The sequence below is a fragment of the Euprymna scolopes genome, chromosome 20, assembly GCF_053919585.1.
Source record: "Euprymna scolopes isolate OS-2025 chromosome 20, ASM5391958v1, whole genome shotgun sequence".
In the NCBI taxonomy this organism is placed as follows: domain Eukaryota; kingdom Metazoa; phylum Mollusca; class Cephalopoda; order Sepiida; family Sepiolidae; genus Euprymna; species Euprymna scolopes.
The window spans coordinates 106,257,332-106,279,744 of record NC_136501.1 but is presented as its reverse complement, the minus strand read 5'-3'; positions in this window follow the sequence as shown (position 1 = coordinate 106,279,744).

Genomic DNA, 22,413 nt, shown 5'->3' with positions numbered 1-22,413 from the left:
TGATTAGAAATTTTAGAATGGATGTACTTGTAAATATCAAATATATAATCATAATCCGATGTATAATATAAAACAATCATGTTATATGCTATCTTATATACGATTCTTAAATTTACATGATAATTGCAATGTACAATATGCATAAACATACATCGTGAGATCACATTAACATAAATACATACCATTTAAGTCTCTTATATGTGTGCATATAGGCATATATGCATATATATATATATTAGTATATTTATATATATATATATATATATATATATATATATATACCAATATATATATATATATATATATATTGTGCATGTATGCATATATATGTATACATACATATATATGTATGCATATATATGTATACATACACACTGTTATATGTATACATATATATACATGTATATATATATGTATATATACATATATATATATATACATGTATATATATGTATACATATAACAGTGTGTATGTATGCATATATATGCATACATACATATGTATGTATGCATATATATGCATACATACACAATATATATATATATATATATATTTATATATATTGGTATATACATATATACATATATATATATATATATATATATATATATATATAAATTGTTTACAGGAAGTTTAGATGTCGTCGTTACCGTCGGTGTGAACCCCGATAATAAGGTCTAAAACGGCCCCTAATATTCGGATATGTATCCAACGATAACGATGACTCATATAAACTTTCACTAAATAAAATATAAATAAAGAATACACTCTTATTTTCGGATTTTTCTTATAATTTAGCACTCTTCTGGATGTAAAAAAAATATTAAATATATATATATATATATATATATATATATATATATATATATACATGACGTGCCAGAATTATATGCAAATCGATATCTTTTCCTAACTCCCATAGTTTGCAATGGTGAAGTGCTTAAAGCTTATCGAACCATTGATTATTCTATGAATTTGTAAATTGAGAACAATAATAAAGAACAAATTATTTCAATAGTACAATGAATACCTTATATAATTGCCATTTTTATTGACAAAAGTAAAAGGCCTTTGGTCCATTGAAGATATCAAACTTTCGATTTCATCTGATTAAATGGCTTGTGCAATAGTCAGAATAGCATTCCAGAGGTCATCCTTGGAGTTGTACTGCCTTCCTCCGGAGAAAATATTTAGTTTAAAGATACTCCACAGATTTTGAATGAGATTTAAATTTCGAGAATTGGCTGGCCATCGCATTATTTTCTCATGTCTGGCGAAAACTCTCTCCAAATATCCGGTGGCTATCCTTGCAGAATGAGACGGTGCATTATCATGCATGAATACAATCTTTTTTCCGGAATGCCAAATTATTTTTCTTGTGCCAGAGTTCCAAGTGTTCCTTAATGAAAACAATGTAAAGTTTGGCGGTAATTTCCAGTCGATCTGCGACTCTGAATGGTCCTACCAGCTCATTGCCAAGGATTGCAACCCAGAACATAAAACACTACCTCCTTGTTGACGCCTGCTCCTTTGAGGACGTAGATCCTCATTATGGTTTCATCTTCCCCTCCACCCATCAGGTCCATAAGGGTCGCTCGATACTCATCGGTGAACAAAACATTTTGAAAATTCACCTCCATGTTATCTAGTGCCCACTTCATCCTCTTTTCTTGTACATATCATTCAATTTGGGGACGACCTCTGGCTTTCTAAATTTTGCAATCCTCCTCAGGGTACGGCAACGAATAGATTTGGGCACTTCAGGTTCACCATCTTTTTCAAAAACGTGTTTGCTAGTTTTAAGTTGGTTACGGCGAACTTCTCTCTTGATCGTACTCATTGTTCGACGTGACAAATATGATTTCTTACGAATTTTCACGTTGCAAAGTTGAGGATTAGTACAATATTTTTATCGTACGACGATCACGGTGTAATTCTTCGGCAATTTCTAAGTTGGAAATCTTATTATGGACCCTTTGAACAATTGTAGACTTTTCAGCTGTACGTAAAACACTTCAACGTCTCATCTTGCATATAAAGTTGGCATGCTAAAAACAACTGCAAGTAACCTAAATGACTGCCGTTTGTTCGCTATTGCGCAGCTCAGCTATAATTTTCTATCTGCGCATGCGTTAGCGTTGCCGTATAACATGCGATGTTTCATGAATTGTCATTGAAAACTATTGGAGTTAGAACAAAAATAGCGATTACATATAATTCTGGCACGGGGTGTATATGAATTATAAGCGTTCGTAAAACTAAGACCATAATTCTTCTTTCTCTTGAATGAATCAGGGAGAACTGCAAATTTAGCTGGTATGTCATTAAGCATTAATCGGCTGGATTGTCCAGTTATTTGCGGTGTGAAACATTAGAAAAGTAACTACTGACATGCACGTCCATCAGAAATGGACATACTCCATTGAATTCTTTGAAAAATTCGTCATCGTCCTAAATACACTGTTTGAAAAAAAAACATTCCGAAGCATATATATCGCTGGGAGTAATGGCACATCTTGCGTCATCGTTACTCTTAAACTTTTTAGATAAACAAATAGGACGCTTTACTTTTGAAACAGCTATAATATGACAAATCGCACTCCGTTCATTGCTAAAAAAATGTACATTAAGAATGGCGCTACCCATGCAGATACATTGTTGTGGGAGCACAAAGTGTTAATCGGTTAAATATTACCACTCGTATCTTCTCAATTTTGTTAGAAATATAAGACTTTTTTAAACCACTTTTCTGTCTACATGTGTTCATATTTTTTTTATTCATTTTATTTCAGTAAGTATTAAGAGATCAAGGGGCTCCCTCCTAGAGCTAACACTTGGTTCTGTTATGGTTTACATTTTTATCCGAGGGTTCTTTTACGAATAGATACTGTTTCATTTATTGCGTGTATTTTTATTTCGTTACGGCTTAGTCTTCCAGGGATTGCTTCTAAGTATTTTTGCAGATTCTTTTATATTACACCAGTTGCTCCCATCACAACAGGTATAATGTTTATTTCTTTCAGAGACCATGTCACTTTGAGATCATTTTTTAAGTCCTGATATTTTGTTATCTTGTCCCGTTCAGCTGTGGCATCGATAATTAGCGCAGTTCTTTTGGGTTTGTTCCAGATTACACTATCTGGATTGATGGCCTTGTCTTTTATGTATGTGTCCGCCTGTATGTTTTTATCATAGAACACTATCACTTTTCCGTTTGATTTTATCGGATGTGCTTCATGTTCCCAGATGTTCCTCGAACTGTGAAGTTGCATCTCTCCACATATCTGCCAATGGGGGTACTTACATACTTTGTTGTGACGGGTAGTGTAAAGGTCATCTGCCAATACGTTTGGGCATGCAGACATTAAGTGGCTAGGGCTCACAATCGCGGAGCGGCAAAACCGGCATTGGCTATTAGCTTGTAGGCCAGTCATTTATTTATTTTTAATTTTACTTACGTAAGTTTTAAGATATCAAGGGGCTCTCTCCTAGAGCTAACACTTGATTTTGTTATGATTTAAATTTATATCCGACGGCTCTTTTAAGAGTAGATGCTGCTCCCTTTTATGGCTGCTATTTGTATCTCGTTACATCTTGGTCTTCCAGAGATTGCTTCTAAGTATTTCTGAAGGTTCGTTTTTATTAAACCAGTTGCTCCTATCACAACTGGTGTAATGTTTATTTCTTTCAGAGACCATGTGGTTTTTAGATATTTTTTTAGGTCCTGATATTTTGTTATCTTTTCCCGTTCAGCTGCATTAAGGCCAGAATCATTTGGGGCTGTGACATCGATAATGAGCGCTGTTCTTTCGAGTTTATTCGATATTGCAATATCTGGTTATGATCTTGTTTTTATGTATCGGCCCGTCTGTATATCTTTGTCATAGAACACTGTTACTTTTCCGTTTGATGTTATGTGTGCGTATGTTTAAACTTAAGGAAATTTATTTTTTGTAGGTGATTGTAAATGGTTTAATAGTAAATTTATAAATAGACAACTCGTCTCTTTCTGTCCGCCAGGTAGACTATAACAACTACAATGAAAATTCATCCATATGTTTTTTATATGAATAAAATAGTAATCATATGTGTGTATCTTTGTTTGTAAATATAACACGAATAGACTACACGTGACATTAATAGGAAGTTGTTATCACACACTAATGATGGTTGATAACTGTTAAAATATTTATTTGGATATATGGTTAATGCTTACGAAATCGGAAAATTGAAATGCAAAAGTTGTATTTCAACTTTCCGATATACTTTTATTAGTATGTACGTAGGTGAAACTAATAATCGCTATATATAGTTTAAGTTTAAACATGTTTCATCTGTTTGTAAGGTTTGCTCAACCGCAAGGGTACGCTGCTGTAGCGCTGAATAATGTGGTTTCGTTTTTCGCTGATGGCACTAAATTAGTATATATACATATACATATATATATATATATATATATATATATATATATATATATATATATGTATATATAGTGCACTATTTAATCAATAGCGAATTTGCGCTGTTATAATATGTATGAAATTTGCGCTGTTATAATATGTATGACATTTGCGCTGTTATAATATGCATGAAATTTGCGCTGTTATAATATGTATGAAATTTGCGCTGTTACAATATGTATGAAATTTGCTCTGTTATCATATGTATGAAATTCGCATGAATTAAAATATATTTCAGCGTATTTAATGGCCAACAAGATAAGCGGTGGTATTGCTTGTTTTCGATATTAAAGGTAACGCTTTACAGCGCGCTTCATATATTTAATTGCAACTATAACACAAATTTGGCACAAATTGAGAACACAAGCTTTTTTTTTAAAACACAATATTTAGAAAAGGCTACAACATTGTGTAGGAAAAACTATTGCACAGGATATAAAAAATGTATCTTGAAGAGAGCTTGAGGTATTTGGTGTGTATAAAGAATTCTAAAATACTAAAGCTTGTATTATAACGATATGCTTTAATGAGAGAATGGATATACAGAAATCCGAACTTCAAAACTTCAACGTTGGCGTTCGACAAAGATGGGTCATTGGCTGAATAAAGTTCGTTATTTTTATTAATGATCTACGAAAACACATACTAAGTTCATATGTATAAATATACACATGTTCGTTATTTTTATTAATGATCTACAAAAACACATACTAAGTTCATATGTATACATTTACACATCAGATCATTATTTTTATTAATGATCTACGAAAACACATACTAAGTTCATATATATACATTTACACATCAGTTCGTTATTTTTATTAATCATCTACGAAAACACATACTAATTCATAAGTATACATTTACATATAAGTTCGTTATTTTTATTAATGATCTACGAAAACACATCCTAAGTTCATATGTATATATATATATATATATATATATATATATATATATATACATGCATTCGTTATTTCATCAATGATCTACTAAAACACATACTAAGTTCATATGTATAAATATACACATACTACAATGCCATGTAGGGAAACACGTCAAAGGCCGACTACGACCGAACTTGAGCTTTGGATGATTATTTTCCCATACATAAAACCGGTTTATGGATGTTTTAGGAGACGGTAGATCTATGCCCCCGACATTTCGAAGGCGATCGGCAGAGCATGGCATTATCGTATTTTATATACATTTCAGTGTTATGTTATTGGTGGTTATATTCTTGACATTGTTGGGTATTTTTTATAGAAGACTGCGAGCAACACTAGATGGTGTATTGTTATTTTACTTGCTTTTCAATTCTGGTGTTCGACGGGGCTGTACACTAGACAAATCTCTTTTATTTCACTATTTTAATTATTTTCAAGTGAAGCCGGTTAAAGAGTGTAATATCTAAGCTTCAGGCAAAAATGATAATAGGAACTTAAGGTTAGTTGAACGAGTCTCAAGCTAATAACTGAGAAACAAACAAGAAATTAGATTTAATGCAGAAAATCAGCATTTGGTTTTATGTAGTGACATATAAACACGAAGGCTAATGCAACTTTAAACTAATGTTAAAGAACTTGTATATTGCATCTGTGGATCTGAAGAATACTTTAATAAGATTGCCTAGAAATCTGAGGTAAACGAGTTGTGTGTTCATATTGTTTAAATTATGCAGAGAATAAATTGCTAAATTACATTACAGATTTAATTCAGCTAGCATGGATTCCAGAAGTAGCCCGGCCGCAAAAATTCGTTTAAATATATTTTAATTATAGTCCAATTTTTTAGTCGATTCTTATATTATAAACTTGCGATTTCAACACTAAGGAACATATGTGTACATCGCTTCGGTTCATCAGCTTGAATCAAAACCGCTACCACAGTTAATGAAGAACATATATATATATATATATATATATATATATATATATAGAGAGAGAGAGAGAGAGAGAGAGATATAGATATATATATATATATGTGTGTGTGTGCGTGTGTGTGTGTTTGTATGTTTGTATGTGTGTGTGTACTAGACTACCGGTGACATTAATAGGCAGTTGTTATCACACACCAATGATGGTTGATAACGGTTAAAATATTTATTTGGATATATAAATAGTGCTTACGAAATCGGCAAATTTAAATGCAAAAGTTTTATTTTAATTATCAATATACTTTTATTAGTGTGTACGTATGTGAAACTATGTATATATTCACACATATATATATATATACATAGGTATAAATGCATATATACATATATATATACATATATACATATGCATATATACGCACATATATATATATATAAATAATTATATATATATATATATATATATATATATATATATATATATATATATATATAAGTGCTATCAGCTTTAATCGAAACAGAAACTTTTGAAGAATTCTTAGTTAAATAATTTATTTCAAGAAATGAAGGCCATAGAAATTAAACGGCAACCACTTGGAAGGAAAATATGTTAGTTCGACACAAATAATACGCTATCTTATCCATATATAGATATTCATGGTTACTTAGTCCTACATTATGGCTCCGTTTGAGTACGTTATTTTTAATTTATGTCTGAAAGCAGTTCTGAGAATTATCGAACATTGTGTCTACAAGTGATGGCATACAATTCTTTTTGAATTATTCATAACTGAAAGGAAACACATTTAAAGTTACAGTAAATGTTTTTCTGTAAAAAAGTTAACGGTATTTTTATGGTGAAAATGCTAAGGACAACGGAAAATTCTTAAGCATATTTTATGTTAATTGAATTGAACACACTATTTTTTCTGTTCATGCGATTTCTGCGGCTTTTTAAAGAAAACATAGTCATTGACCTTGAAAAGGCCATCCTCAAATCGGGCGAAACGTTGAGTAATCAGATCCCTCAACCTTCATTCTATGTCATATCGTCAGATTTAATCCAGCTCAACAATCATATATGTGTGTATATATATATATATATATATATATATATATATATATATATATATATATATATGTATATATATATATATATAATTACTTTCCCATCCAAAGAATCGATGCAACGTACTAGAGCTGTGAAAGCCAACAAACTGGGCACTCGAGAGTCGAGTTTCGTCCTCATTTATGCTCATCAGTTAGAAATATCCGGACTTGCATGGGAGACTAGCATTATGCTAGTAGCTCGGTTTTCGAATCCTGAGTTCGGATAGGTCTAACTGATGACCCCAAATGAGGGCGAAACTCGAGTTTTGAGCTTCAAGTCTGTTGGCTGTCAAGACCACTGTGCGCTGCGACGTTGTTTGTAGGTAGAAATAATTATATAATCGTTCATATTCTGAGAAAATATGTACATATATTTATACATATATATAATTATATATAGTACTTTATACATTATTAGCTTAATGAATTTGTCATATATATACAAATATACAGATATGCAAAAATCTGTTTATATTCATTTTTATGTATAAGTTTATATATATATATATATATATATATATATATATATATATATATATATATATATATACGCACAGAGAGAGCAGCAGAGAAGAAGATGGGTATGTATATAAGAATTATTATCTTCTGTCTATGCCCTAAGGTTATTCCATAAATTTCCGAATGATAATAAGTCCTCCGTCGATACACAATCGTAAATTACACATATTATATTTGAATTAATGTAGATTTCTATTCATTAGTAAACACAACTGTATGCAATAAACTTTCATGAAAAGATGAAGTAAAACAAACGAGAAGATATTTAGTCATATGCATGCGAGTATTATATTGTTGTTGTTTTTTTCTGGACAGATTAAACAACTTTCCTCATGATATATACTCGATTTAACGTGGGAAAACCTAAAAAAATTCGTTAAGTATATTGGTTGAAAATTGTCCTCACAAACATTCTAACTTTTATTAATTCTCATATATATATATATATGGAGAGATATACAGTTATATATATGCATGTATATATATGTGTGTGTGTGTGTGTGTGTGTGTGTGTGTGTGTGTGTGTGTGTGTGTGTGTGTGTGTGTGTGTGCAAGATACATTTGTTTAAAAACACATGCCGACAGGAGAGAGACTTTTAGCACATATTGGAGTGACAGGAAATTTTAAACAAGATGCAATTCGGAATTTCAAAACATTAAAATGACAGTGAGCTGATTGTACCTTTTTACCATGCGTTCTCTACAGGACAGAGTTGGACACCAGGGTCGTTTTTTAACGTGGAGAAAAGGTACAAAAATAAAAAAAATTGCTTCAGTCGTGAAGGATTTCCCCTCCACTGAAAGAGAACGAGAAATGGAAGTGGCGCATCTGAATAACGGGTACTACACTTTCATCTTGGCCAAAAGGCTGGTTGTAGCTACGGATTAAACAACAGCTAATTTACCGCGAGAGAGAAACACAATAACTTGACCAAAATGTCGCTGGCTTGAAAATTACATGTCTCTTGTTTGGTGAGGAAATTACCTATGATAATTATTCTTTTCTTTCAATTGAAAATATCCAGTGACATTTTTTTGCCACTGTTTCTTTGCTACACTTAGATATACAGCGTCGTGTTCATGTTATAATATAATGTTTATATTTTAAGGAAGAACAAAAATAAATATGAACATGTAAGATAATATATGCATGTAGACATGCATATATTATCTTACATGTTCATACTTATTTTTGTTTTTCCTTAAAATATAAAATGTTCATCGGCACCTGCAACCGTTACTGGTGAGTTGGTGTTAGCCCTGATATTTTATCTACAAGTGAGACATTAGCTTAAGTCGATTCCAGTCTGACAAACAATGCAAAAAATAATTTCGTGTTAAATATTCAACAGCTTACATATTAAATAACAGCGTACAGTTGATAACATATAAACGAATAAACACGGAACATTAATTTTTCTACAATTTTTAATCAAACCCTAAGTCAAACATTTTTTTTAGAGATTATAATTACGTTTGTTTGGATCAACACACGCATGCAATTCCAGAGGCTCCCAGCATTGTTACGCGACGAACAATGTCTTCCCTGTGTGGTCGACTTGTCGGGCACTTTCCGGTGTGCGGTTATCTTCGTGTGGCTTGTGGAATACTTAGAAGGAGAGTAAGTTCGGTATCGAAGGGCTGGGACGATGAAGCAAGGGACGCCGTACTGCATCGTATGATGGTCGAAACCTTGGAATCTGTGCAGCGGAACCATCCGGTCCGGGGAAATTTGTGTGTGGATGGCAAAGAGCTGAATGTATGGGTCGATGCTAGCTCCCTAGCAATTGGTGCAGCCTTGGAGATGCGCGAAACTGTGTTGGAGGATGAATGTTGGCTGCGACCTGAAGGTGACCTTCAACATATCAACTTAGCTGAACTGGATGCCGTATTGAAAGGCATGAATTTGGCTCTAGAGTGGCAGAGAAAGTGTTACACATAAAGACAGATTCTGTCTGCGTATACCATTGGGTCTCGGACACGCTAACTGGAAAGGTCCGAGTGCGCACCAAAGCGGCAAGCGAGATGCTTATTAGGAGGCGACTAAGCACTCTAAAGGAGCTCGTGAAAGAGTACGAGCTGACAGTGGACGTGACGCTGGTTCCATCAGCACGAAACATTGCTGGCCTATTGACACGAGTAACACAGACGTGGTTTGAGGCAATAGAAAAGAAAAACGGGCTTGACCCATTGATAGGCGCGGTTCACATAGACGAGCTAGATGAGAGTCAAATCATGGCTATTCACAAAGGTAGTGGGCATCCGGGGGTGCGACACACTACGTACTTTGTCAGGAGAAGTTGCCCAACCAAGACAAAAGCAACCGTTAAAACGGTCATACGGAAATGTGAGGAATGTCAGTCCATTGACCCAGCGTCAGTCAGGTGGGAAAATGGAAAGCTGGAAGTTTACGAGAATTGGCAAATAATTGGAATAGATATCACGCATTATGGCACCTTCCATTTTTTACCTCTGACAGACTGTGGTCCATCGCGTTTTCCATTTGGAGGAAATTGGCAAGGCAGGACTCGCTAAGCGTTATTCCTCGAACGTGGTTTACCGCATGAAATCCTTTTAGACAATGACACGGCTTTCTGCAGCAACGCATTCCAAGCATTTGCACATAAATGGGGAGTTCACTTGCGATTCCGTTGTACGTACACTCCAGCCGGGAATGGCATAGCGGAGCGATGTCACCGTACAATGAAACGAATATCGGCTAGAATGCGCTGTTCCATACAGGAAGTTGTCTACTGGCATAACATCACACCAAGAGACGACACACCCCCTTCACTCCGTCTGCCAACAGGATTTATCGATACGAAGTTCGAGTAAAGGAGACCAATCTCCCAACTGCCTCCGCAGATCCCAAGGGCAGCTCTTACCAGGTTGGAGATCGCGTGTGGGTCAAAAGACCGCAAAATCGATGTACCACGAGGTTCGGCAAGGGTGAGGTGACCAAGGTAATCAGTCCTCAATCGATTGTGGTGGACGGTGTGGCTCGCCACGTGAAAGGTCTGCGCCTTCGCCATTATGTTGTTACATCGGAGGAAGAGCAAGACAGTACAATGTCTTCTGAACGAGCAGAGCGTATAATGCAGGACGATGGAGAGCCATATAATTCACATACTGAAGAGGCGGAAGAGGGGCCACCCGTCTGACCTTTACGAAGGAGTACCCGACAAAGACGGATACTGCCCCCCCTGTCCCTGCCCTGATTGTGAAACACCGCCTATGGAAGAGGTCGCGGCAATAACGTTGGTAATGAGGAAGATGACAAGAAGGAAATGCTGCCTCCAGTTCTTCGAAGAAGTACCCGACGAAGACGACAGCCCCCATGCCCCGTTTGTGATCATGAGATCAGGGGGAGTGTAGCAGAATTAGCAGTAACCAAGATGAGAAATAGAGAGCTTACCTCGGATACGTCTGTTCTGGGCTGAGCGAAAGAGAGAGTTCCCAGATGGCGTCCATGGGCTTTTATTAGCATTTACCCTGTGTAATTATCGTTGAATCACGTCTGCTCTCGCGCGATTTTGCAAATATGTCGTTCCCGGCCGCTATAAAGGCAGGACACTGGAAAGGAGAGGGGGCATTCTGCAGATTGTGTGTAGGCGATTCTGGCGAGTAGATCGTGCTTGTTACGACCTACGTGTCTGCGAGAAGCGAGTTTTGTTCCGTCTGTTTTTAGTTGTATCTGTTTTGTTTGTTTTGCCTACTACATTTTTGTTTCAATAACCTCCAGCGATTTATATCAGATATATCTCTATGTTCCAAATTAAAAATAACCATGCATTCTATAGTATCAGAACGTATGGTTAATGTTCACTACAGAGCGCATGATATCCTCCTCCCAGAAATTCTAGCAAACAGTGGATCACTCTTGAATGTGCCGCTGCTGCGATTGCGTACAGAAGCAACTGTGTTACGTTCTATCAGCAAAATAGGTGTTATGAAACTAAAACTATCTTAACGATAGTCAGTAACCCCTGTAAAAGGGAAATAAAGACTGCGAGATATACGTTGCTTAGTAAGTTAAGTGAAAAGTAGCAGAGAAGCGGCCTGGTTCCCTACAGTTCTGGCTGTTAACAAATAAGGTCCTGGACAGATGCGTGTCTTGATCCAAACAAACATAATTGTAATCTCTAAAAAAAAGTGCAGCAAATTTTACCCCTTGTAGCCAAATAACTTACTCCTCGCATTTCCTCCTTTGAACGAAACCGCACCACGCTACATATATGTTCGTGGTGTTGCTAAACTTATCAAAAATCCTGACCCCAGCAAAGCAACTGGTCCCGACGGCATTCCGATAATCAAAAAACTAGAATTCCGTACTTGCAAAGCTGTTAAAATGTTCTCTTAAGGAGAAATGCGTCATAAGACCTTGCAAACCTTCATAAATTTGCCTCAAATGTAAACCTAATACCGGCCATCTTCTTCCTGGTACAGCCCAACCAGACTTCACTGTGTCATGAGTAAGTGCCTATTCCTATATGAGAAGCGATGAACCACCTTTCACAAAAAATACATACGCACTGCCATGCAATTTAGTTTCCGTTCTGCTCGATCAATAGCTTGTGTGATGGCTGCAATAACACACAATATTATGAAATATTTAATAGAAGGATTCGATCTTGATAGAGTATAGCATAAAGGTCTAATTAACAATATTGCCAGCTACTGAATAACTGGAAATGTATTCTCAATTATAAAATTATTTCTTTCTGAGAGGCTTACAAGTGCAGTCGTTCATGAACAGAAACCAGAAGAACATAGTCTCAATGCTGGCATCTTTCAGTCTTTCAATGCCTGATTCAATTTTCTTCCTGATCTTCATCATTGATCTCTCAAAGTATATTCTCAGGTAGATCATAAACAGTTATGCTGCACCACAATCTATGGTAACACTTCAAGGGTTGCTATGACCAAGGTATTTCCAATTTTCTTTTTGATCTTGTTCTGCAATGGAAGAAATGATCGATGAGTAATTTTAATGTAGCTTCAACATTTTTTTTCTTTTTCCTCAACACCTTTCTGACCTCAATTAAGCTCTGATAAAATTGAATGCCTCTCGTCTTGCGAAAACATCATGGCTTAAAATCCTATCTCTCCACTTGGTATTTTACTGCATTTGCAATCCTTTGGCTGTATGAAGAACCCAAGTATGTCCTAAAAGACTGTAATCTAACCACATCTGGGAGAGAGCACCCCGGCGTGCCCTATTCTTTCTAGATAGTTCAAATCCCGTTTCGAAGCCTCGTAGATGATGCAAGTTTTATTCCCTGTAGCCTCATTCCAACAGAAGAGGCATTGCTAAACTTTCTCTGCTCTAACCATAATTCCATGGATAATACACGTCTGAGCTCCAATCTATTGTCCTAATTTTCCAATTTTCCACACAAATATTTTTACTTTCTACAACCAATATAAACACTATCCTCAACAATCTATCTGTGCCTAGCGCTATGTTAGCAGATATTGGACAATTTCCCTAGCTTTTACCTTTTTTGACATACAAATATTCTTGGTCGCTCCAAGCAGTCTACCCAAAAATCGAACCTTAGGGATTTTAGGTGGGGGCAGTTTATAGTTTGCTGTATAGACGCCCGCACAGAGAGCTGCTGACGGGGTCACCCACGCTTATATTTGTATAGCAAGAGCGCCCGTCCTTTAATCTTATGGCTTATTCATCTCACTTCCAACATGGTGTTACATATATTCACGGTAGAAGAAACGTAAATGCTATTATATTGTTGATCTCTGTATATATTGTTTTGTTCTTTACAAAATTAGATATTGGTAACATTTCTTTACAATTTTGTCATTCACTTTTATGTCCCCATTGTATAATTTAGCATCAGATGCTATTATTATTATAAAAAATTGGAAAAATCTGAAGACTTTACCGTACTACCTAACCCTACTCATATATTGAGAAATGTTGGTGGCCATCATATGAAATAAAATAACAAACTGCTATTTGTGTATAAGCAATATTCTTTGTGTACACATGGAGATTAAGCGATGTTATATCATTGAATGTTCACATAACCATCTAATCAGCAACAAATAATACACCTGCTAGAAACGCTGGCGATCGTCTAGGCGGCCGTAGCTTCAGTTAGTTGCTAGCCTAGCTGCACTACAGAGGTGTGATACAACCAGGAGGCTGTTTTTGAACAACCATTATTGTTCCATATTTTTGGTTGGCCATTTATGGGAGTGAAAGAACAAACTACAACCTGCCTATAAGCAACGCCCTTTGTGTAAACGAATGGGGCTTTAGCGCTTAGATAATGTTTTATCATTGTGATTAAACATGCACACATGTGAAGCAGCCAAACAGCGTAAGTGTGAGAAGTGTAGGCTACCGCTTACGCAGTCTAGTTCATATCTCGGCGTATAGTAGTTGCTCGTGTTACAAAATTGAAGAGTTCTGAATCACTATTGTCCCATCTATTTCAACGACTTATGGTGTTGAAGGGTTTTGCAGAAACTGAAACACACGCACACATGTATGTATATATATATATATATATATGTATATATATATATATATATATATACATACATACATATATGGGGGTTGTGAGTGTATTAGGTCAGTATTAAGAGATAATTAAAAAAAAACATGCGCTCGATTTTCTGTTCTTCAAAATTAAATATATATTTTTTTCATTTATAACCTATATATATATATATATATATATATATATATATATATATATATATATATATATATATATATATATTATATGGAAGTCACCACGGAGGCTACTTGCTAGTAAGGGTAAGTGCGTGTACAGTAATCAATGGGGCAATATCGTTGTAATCGTTAGTAATGCAGATCTGATAAAGTGCCTTAATTTAGAGGGGCGATTTATCAGGAACTTGTTTATGTTGGACGTGAAGACATCCAAGTTGTCGTCAGGTAGGAAGCAGGCAAACGGAAGAGAGTTCCATAGGCGTGCACTTCTTACAAAGAAGCTTTGTTCATGTAATCTCCGTTTTGATTTAAGCACAGATAAAGAGTGGGGAAAATTACTCACAGTAGTTTAAGCTAGACGGGAGTTTTTCGTGAGAGATTGGCGAGGGGGCACCAGAGATTTGAGCCCAGAGTAGCACTCCCCGTGGAAATAACGATAAAACAACGACAGAATCGCAAACTGGAAGAGAAGTTGCAGGAAAGAGGAAAGGGCACCCCCACTAGGCTACGGAATCTTTTTGTACTTTGTCAAGGCAGCAGGATATGCTGTTTTGTACAGCCCCTATCGAGATATGGTAGCAGTACTCCATCCTTGGACGTAATTGGCTTTTATATAGATAGCAGTGAGATATTTACTGGAGCGGTAGAAGGACACCCCCATTTTTCTAGCGACCTTGGCAACAGATTTGATGTAAGTTGTTCATTTCAGATCAGGAGTAAAGATCAATCCCAGAAGCTTGTCAAAACATGGAGCCTCCGCAAGACGAGAAACATCCCTTTCAATTCATGTCAGATGGAGATCAGAACGTTTATGATATAAAGATATAAGTTTGGTTTTAGATGCATTAAAAGCAACCAGTCACCTCTTCTCTCATTGTGCCACGCGCTCATGATTAGGGGAGAGATGATCAGAGACAACTTTGTTATTTACGGCCTTTGATGTGTCGCTACAGATGGTCGTGTCGTCAGGATAGATGTCAACGAATGATTTAAATATGTGTTTTGGGAGATCATTGATGTAGATCAGGAAGAGAGTTTTGCCAAGTATGGACCCTTGAGGGATACCAGCATTAATACTGTGAGCTTCTGATTTCTGCCCATCAACCAATACACATATGAACCTATCATTATTACGTTAATTGCATTTGGCTTACATAGTTGAATTACATAGAATGATGAAGAGCTATCTTATCATTAAAAATTGCAACTGGCAAATACGTAGATTTATTTTCATAATAACCGTGTATTGTTTTTCACTGTCTTTCATTTTGTAACACCAATTGGTGTAACTTATTCAGTCCGTTTGAATAAAGAACTCAAAAATGTCGGAACTTTTGTTTCTAATGTTAGTTTTACGTACGTTAAATATCTAACAATGAGTTGACAAACACTCTAATATTCATACGACTGGGTCTACTTGTGAATTTTATACTCCCATGAAAATTCACCGTTTTGGAGGGACCCCGTTTAACGCGTATAGTGTAAGTGCTGTTTCTATTTTCTCCAAAGCGTCTAATAACTTCAGGGTTCGTTTAATAAACGATTTTAAATTACTGATTAAAAATCCGTTGTTTATAGTACTTGTAGATTATCCGTCCGTAGTGTTTTTACAACACGCATACATTAATCATATAGTGTATGTATATTTATAATCAATGCGTTCTGACAACACAACAATTTACATTGAAAGGTCAACGAAGAGACCATTTAACATATAAATGTTTTTTTTCTAATTAATCTGATTATGCTCAAACTTTTACGAAGTGCTAATTGCAGATATCAGTGCTACAAGATCTGTGTTTTCAAGTGCATTTGCTTTCAAATAAAAATCAATGAAGATATAGAAAAGAGAGAGAGAACAATATTACTATATGCAACGAATACGTTTGAAACAAAAGTGCATTGTTAACACATCTGTGATAGACATCACGCTCTTGCCTGCACTGTCGGGGCAAACGTGCACTCATTCACCTAATTAAGAGGAATTCCCCGATGATAAAGAACGAAAAGAAACAGCAAATCAATGTTCATCTATTATGATATCGATGAATTGCATTCTATATGGTAAGGCAGAAATTCGTACAAATTTATTTATATCGAATCGGTATAATTTATGTATTTCAACTGCATACACTCTATGATTGATCTTATTTTGAAAAGTGTCAGGCATGTGTGTGTGTTTGTGAATAGAACAGAGAGTAAATGAACCTGTTCATTGTGTCTCTATTTAAAGACACCGTCCAAGCTTGTGTTACACTTCCTTTGACTGTGACTCTGCTAGACTCTGCCGAGGACATATACTGGACTTAGCCATGCAAATACTTCCACCAAAAAATGTCAGAAACATAAATATTTTGGTCATTTCTTGCTACTGTCCCTTTATCTCTGTTCTGCTACAATGCTATATATTTTCTGTCTTACAAATCAGAACTCATCAATACCTATTGAGATGTGTAATATGACTAAACATAAGTCTTCAGCCCATGTATCGTGATTAGTGATTAAAAAAAAATGGAATGCACAGGAGAAAGAAATTGATATTAGAATCTAGAAGAACTTTTCCTATTTTCCGATTCAAAAACTATGTTCTCGTTAATTTTCTTTTGATTCTTTTGTTGAAAACTTAGTTTTCCCTTGCTGATATTAGTAGCTAAAAATATTAATCTTTTTTTCGGATTTTAACTAAAAGTAAAATTATCATTTCTAGCTGTCGCTCCTTAATATTATTTCACCATTAGCGATACATAAGTGGCTCTATTGGAATCGGTAAACACATTTGATTCAACCCAGCACTCTTAAGAATAGAAGGAGAAAGATTTTCAAATTTGGCCAAGAGTATGAGAGGGATCGTCAGTTATTTTTAAAGATCATTCGAAGATACGATGTTTTAAAGATCATTATAAGTATTGATTTGTTTTAACGATTATTCTAAGATACGATTTTTTAAAGATCATTATACGATGTGATTTTTTAGATCATTAGAAGATGTAATTATTTTTAAAGATCATTATAGGATGATTATTTCTAATTATAATTATAAGATATTATTTATTTAAAATAATGTTTTAAGATATGATGATTTTTAAAGTCTATTATACGATATGACTATTTCTAAACATCTTTATAAAATATCATTCTTGTAAGGATCATGTAAAGATATGATTATTTTAAAAGATGATTATAAAATATGATTTTTAAAGAACGTTCTAAGATACAATTATTTGAAAAGATCATTATAACGGATGCTTATTCTTAAAGGTCCCTATACGATATTAGTATTTTAAAAGAACATTATAAGATATGATCATTTTTAAAAAATCTTATCAGTCAGGATTCTTTTAAAAATCATTATAATTTATGATTATTATTAAAAATAATATTATAAAACATGATTACTTTAAAATATCATTTTTAAAAATCATTATAAGATATGATTACGCTTAAGACTCATAAGATATGCTTATTTTTACAAATCATTATAAGACATGATAGATTTACAATATCATTATAAGATATGATCATTTTAACATCATTATACGATGTGATTATTTTAAAAATCATTATAACATATTATTATTAAATAACATTATAAGAGAGGATTACTTTAAAATATCATTATAAGATATTATCATTTTTTAAATCATTATAAGATATGATTGTTTTTAAAATCATTATAAGATATTATTATTATTATTATTATTATTATTATTATTATTATTATTATTATTATTATTATTATTATTAGCTAACATTATAAGGCAGGATTACTTTAAAATATAACTATAAGATATGATCATTTTGAAAAATCATTTTAAGATATGATTAATTGTAAAAATCATTATAAGATATTATTATTATAAACAAACATTATAGGACATGATTACTTTAACATACCATAATGAAATATGCTTTCTTTGCACATTGTCAGCAATAAACTATTTATTTCGGCGTGCCACAGTTATTCAACATAAAAGCTAAGCAGCGTTAAGAAAAAACATTCAGAGAGAACATAACGAATAAAATAAGATTCACCCCTAAAATATCCTAGATGTATAAGGGTTAATAAAATATTTTTTGTTGCGGGTGAATGTGTTATCCTTAATAGATTATGTAGCACAATTATGTGCAATGTGTTACTCGTTTCCTGTAAAAAAACATCATTAAGAAAAATATCAGTTTTACCGAACATATTGTTAAGCTAATATATCTTATTCTGTGGACTGTTCACCAACTCTGCTAGTTTTTTTTTTTTTTAATTATGTGTTTAAACAAGTAGGCAATTATTTATCACATCATTTACAAACACTTTCCATGTCCTTAGTTTAATATCAGGTCTGGTATACTTTTACTATATGATGGTAGGTGTACTAAGCAGTTTATTATCTGGTGATACGCAAACTTCACTTATAGCAATTTCATATTTATGTGATGTTAATCTCAATCACAAAACGCAATATTAACTAATTTTCCTGGAGATAAAGAAAATAAAGATGGATGTTTAGTGAATTTGAAGCTTTTAAAGCATCTCATTATCAAGATTCTGCCATTTAACAACAATTATTTTTCTTTCTAAATGCGGCATTCTGCCTTTCCCCGCTTTCTTATGGATAGCAATACCTTGTGACTCGATGTTTGTATTTACTTTCTCTCCAGTGCAGAGAGATATGTGACAAGCCTGAAAAGTATGTATTTTTCTTTGTTCTGATTGATGGACAGCGGGAATCTAATAGCATTTTTCGGAAAATAGATAAACTTATGCAATCAACGTTTTATTATAATAACTTTACGGGTGTATGTGTCTCTTCCACATATGTTTCAAAATGGCTGACCTTATTTTTTGCAAATTTCACACGAAGTAATTTTATTCGGGTAGTGTTTTTAGACATGTTTTTCATAAAAAATTATCCGATATCAAAATATTAAAAAAAAAAAAGCGTCTAAAACATAGCCTTTCACTTATAGATTAAAAAAAAAGTATATTGTTTTTAGAAGAGGGCTAGGGTAAGGATTAGTTTTAGAAGACGATAGATATAACGTTACGGTGTAACGTAAAGTATGGGAATGTAATTTTTTTCTTTTTCCATAAAAGAAGGAGGATTATGCTTAATAGATCCAAACGAAAATACTTGCTAACGTGAGATTGTAGACGAAGAGAGACGGAATTTGATGGACGACATCATTCCCATTGCATATTTTTTTTAATTTTCACGGTAATTGGTTCATCGGTTAAATTATTTCTCGTAACGAAATAAAGAAAGCTGTGTTTTAATTAACGTTTCGTCTTCGAGACAAGTGTGTGTGTGAATGTGTGTGTGTGTGTGTGCGTGCATATGATTTTTTAAGAGAGTGATCTACGAACCTGTATGTTTCGGGACCCTAGATTACTGTTTAAATATTAATACACGAACAAAAAATATTGATCTTCAATGTGACGGAGCTTAGTTAACCGTATTTCGTTTAAAACATCCCCAATATATATCTATATCTATCTATCTATCTATCTATCTACTCACTCTCTCTTTATATATATATATATATATATATATATATATATATATATATATATATATTTTTATATACCGAGGCTTCTACATACAAATACTTATATATATATATATATATATATATATATATATGTGTGTGTGTGTGTGTGTGTATACATACATATCTATGTTTGTATGCATATATGTATGTAAACGTGTGTGTATATATATGCATATATATATATATATATATATATATATATATGTGCATATATATACACAAAACAGAGACATCTTTATACATTGATTTAAGATTATGAAAATCTTACAATGTAAGGTAGTAAACTGTATTATTATTTATTTTTCTTATTTAATTTGTATCCATATTTAATAGTAAAGTTAGATTTTACACCTAAATATATGCTTGCATGCTGTATGAAACTCGCCAGATTTCAGAGCGACAGTTTTAAAATTGCGTTTACTTTTATTTTGTTGTATTGCTTTTTATATAACATTCAGATGCTTTTTTTCCATAATAATGTTACGGAAACGAATTACTAAGGAAATCGAATTTATATTAATACAACTGTAAGATTATTATTATTTACGTTGTTATAAAAGTTTTAAAAATATGCGAGTGGCTTTCCATGAGTTATATCTCCATTTTACCCTTCCTCCAAATCGATCAAATGAGATTGCAAATTACATTTTTATAATGACTGAATGTATTCAGTAATGGCAAATACGTTTCATCCCTCTGTTTATGATATTGACTGCCTGAGATGCCAAGAAATTACACAGTGATATTACTCAATGCAATTTACATAGCGATAACACTTAAGCAGCGCTTATTGGACGTTTACAAGGTCGATGCAGTTGATATCAGCTATATTAGATGTGTTCGTTTATGTTAGAGTTGCTACAAATCTCTAAGAGACTTAGCCTACTCATGGGCATCCATGCACCACAACCATTCAATCACTGAAAAAGGTTAATTAAGAATAACGTTTGCGATGTAAGAAAATAAAACTTACTACCTTTGATGGTGTCCCTGGCGTCATTGGGAAAGAGATCAGGAACACCCGGGCGAAACTTCGTGCAAAATAGCGTAACCCGTAAAAAAACGACTATAATGATGAGAAAAAAGGACGTTAAAGGAGATCATCACGGAAACGACGTAGATGGCGTTCGAGATCATGTGCTTGGGTTCACAGCCTACCCAGAAGTTACACGCCTCAGAAGAATGAAAAAAAAAATTGTTTCTTGCTTATTCTTTGCTTATTTTGCGACTGAGGCCTTAACGCGTTGGGTAACGTTACCTTTGTAGTCCATTATATTTCTGAAATATAATAAGAATTTACTTTTTTAATGACCTCTATTTAATGAAACGTATCTATTATTAGTTATGACAGAATAATATATTTTTATCGTTTGATTTATATATATATATATATATATATATATATATATATATGATTTATATATGATTTGTATAAGCTATTTTTTCATATTAACTTACTAATACTCAACTGTCTACCTTAAAATATTAGTTTTGCTTAAGTAAACTCACATTTAATGTGGGTTTGTCGATGTTAATGAGCATGTAAAAATGACAACATAATAGTGAAATGGTGATTCTTAATATAATTCAGTATTGTTTGTTAGGAGTAGCCTTAAATACGTTTCTATATTTTTGTAAGTATAACCACTCCTGTTTATAATACAGAAATACAACTCTAATCCCCTTCATTGTAATCGCTTCCGGCTGTAAGGCACTTGCACTTTTCTAACAACTTCTGGAAGACTCTACATAACTCATCTCGTGTTTGCGTATGAATGACGCTTGCCATAGTCTCTTTCTTCACGTCAATTCTTTCATGAGGACAGCCTCTAAGACTTACGGAATAACCAAAAAGAAGGAGTGAGGAATGGTGTTCATGCTTATCTTGGTCAAATATCTGTAGTCTTCTCTAAGCACTTCTGGGACAAAATTCGCGCAAAGCTTCTGCATCTTAAGTTATTCGCGAATAATGTGGCATGCAGTTCAAACACTGACATCACACCGTGCACTTATTGCCTATATAAACATCCGACTGCCCTTATCAATGAACATTTTTTTAAAGATAAGCATCTCTAATGTTTCGACTTCTTTACTTCTCCTACACCTGTTACAAGCATTCACAGTCTCCCTGCTAATCATTAAATCTATTATTCCACAAAACCTGAGTATTGATTAATGCATAATAGTCCAAGAGGAATCT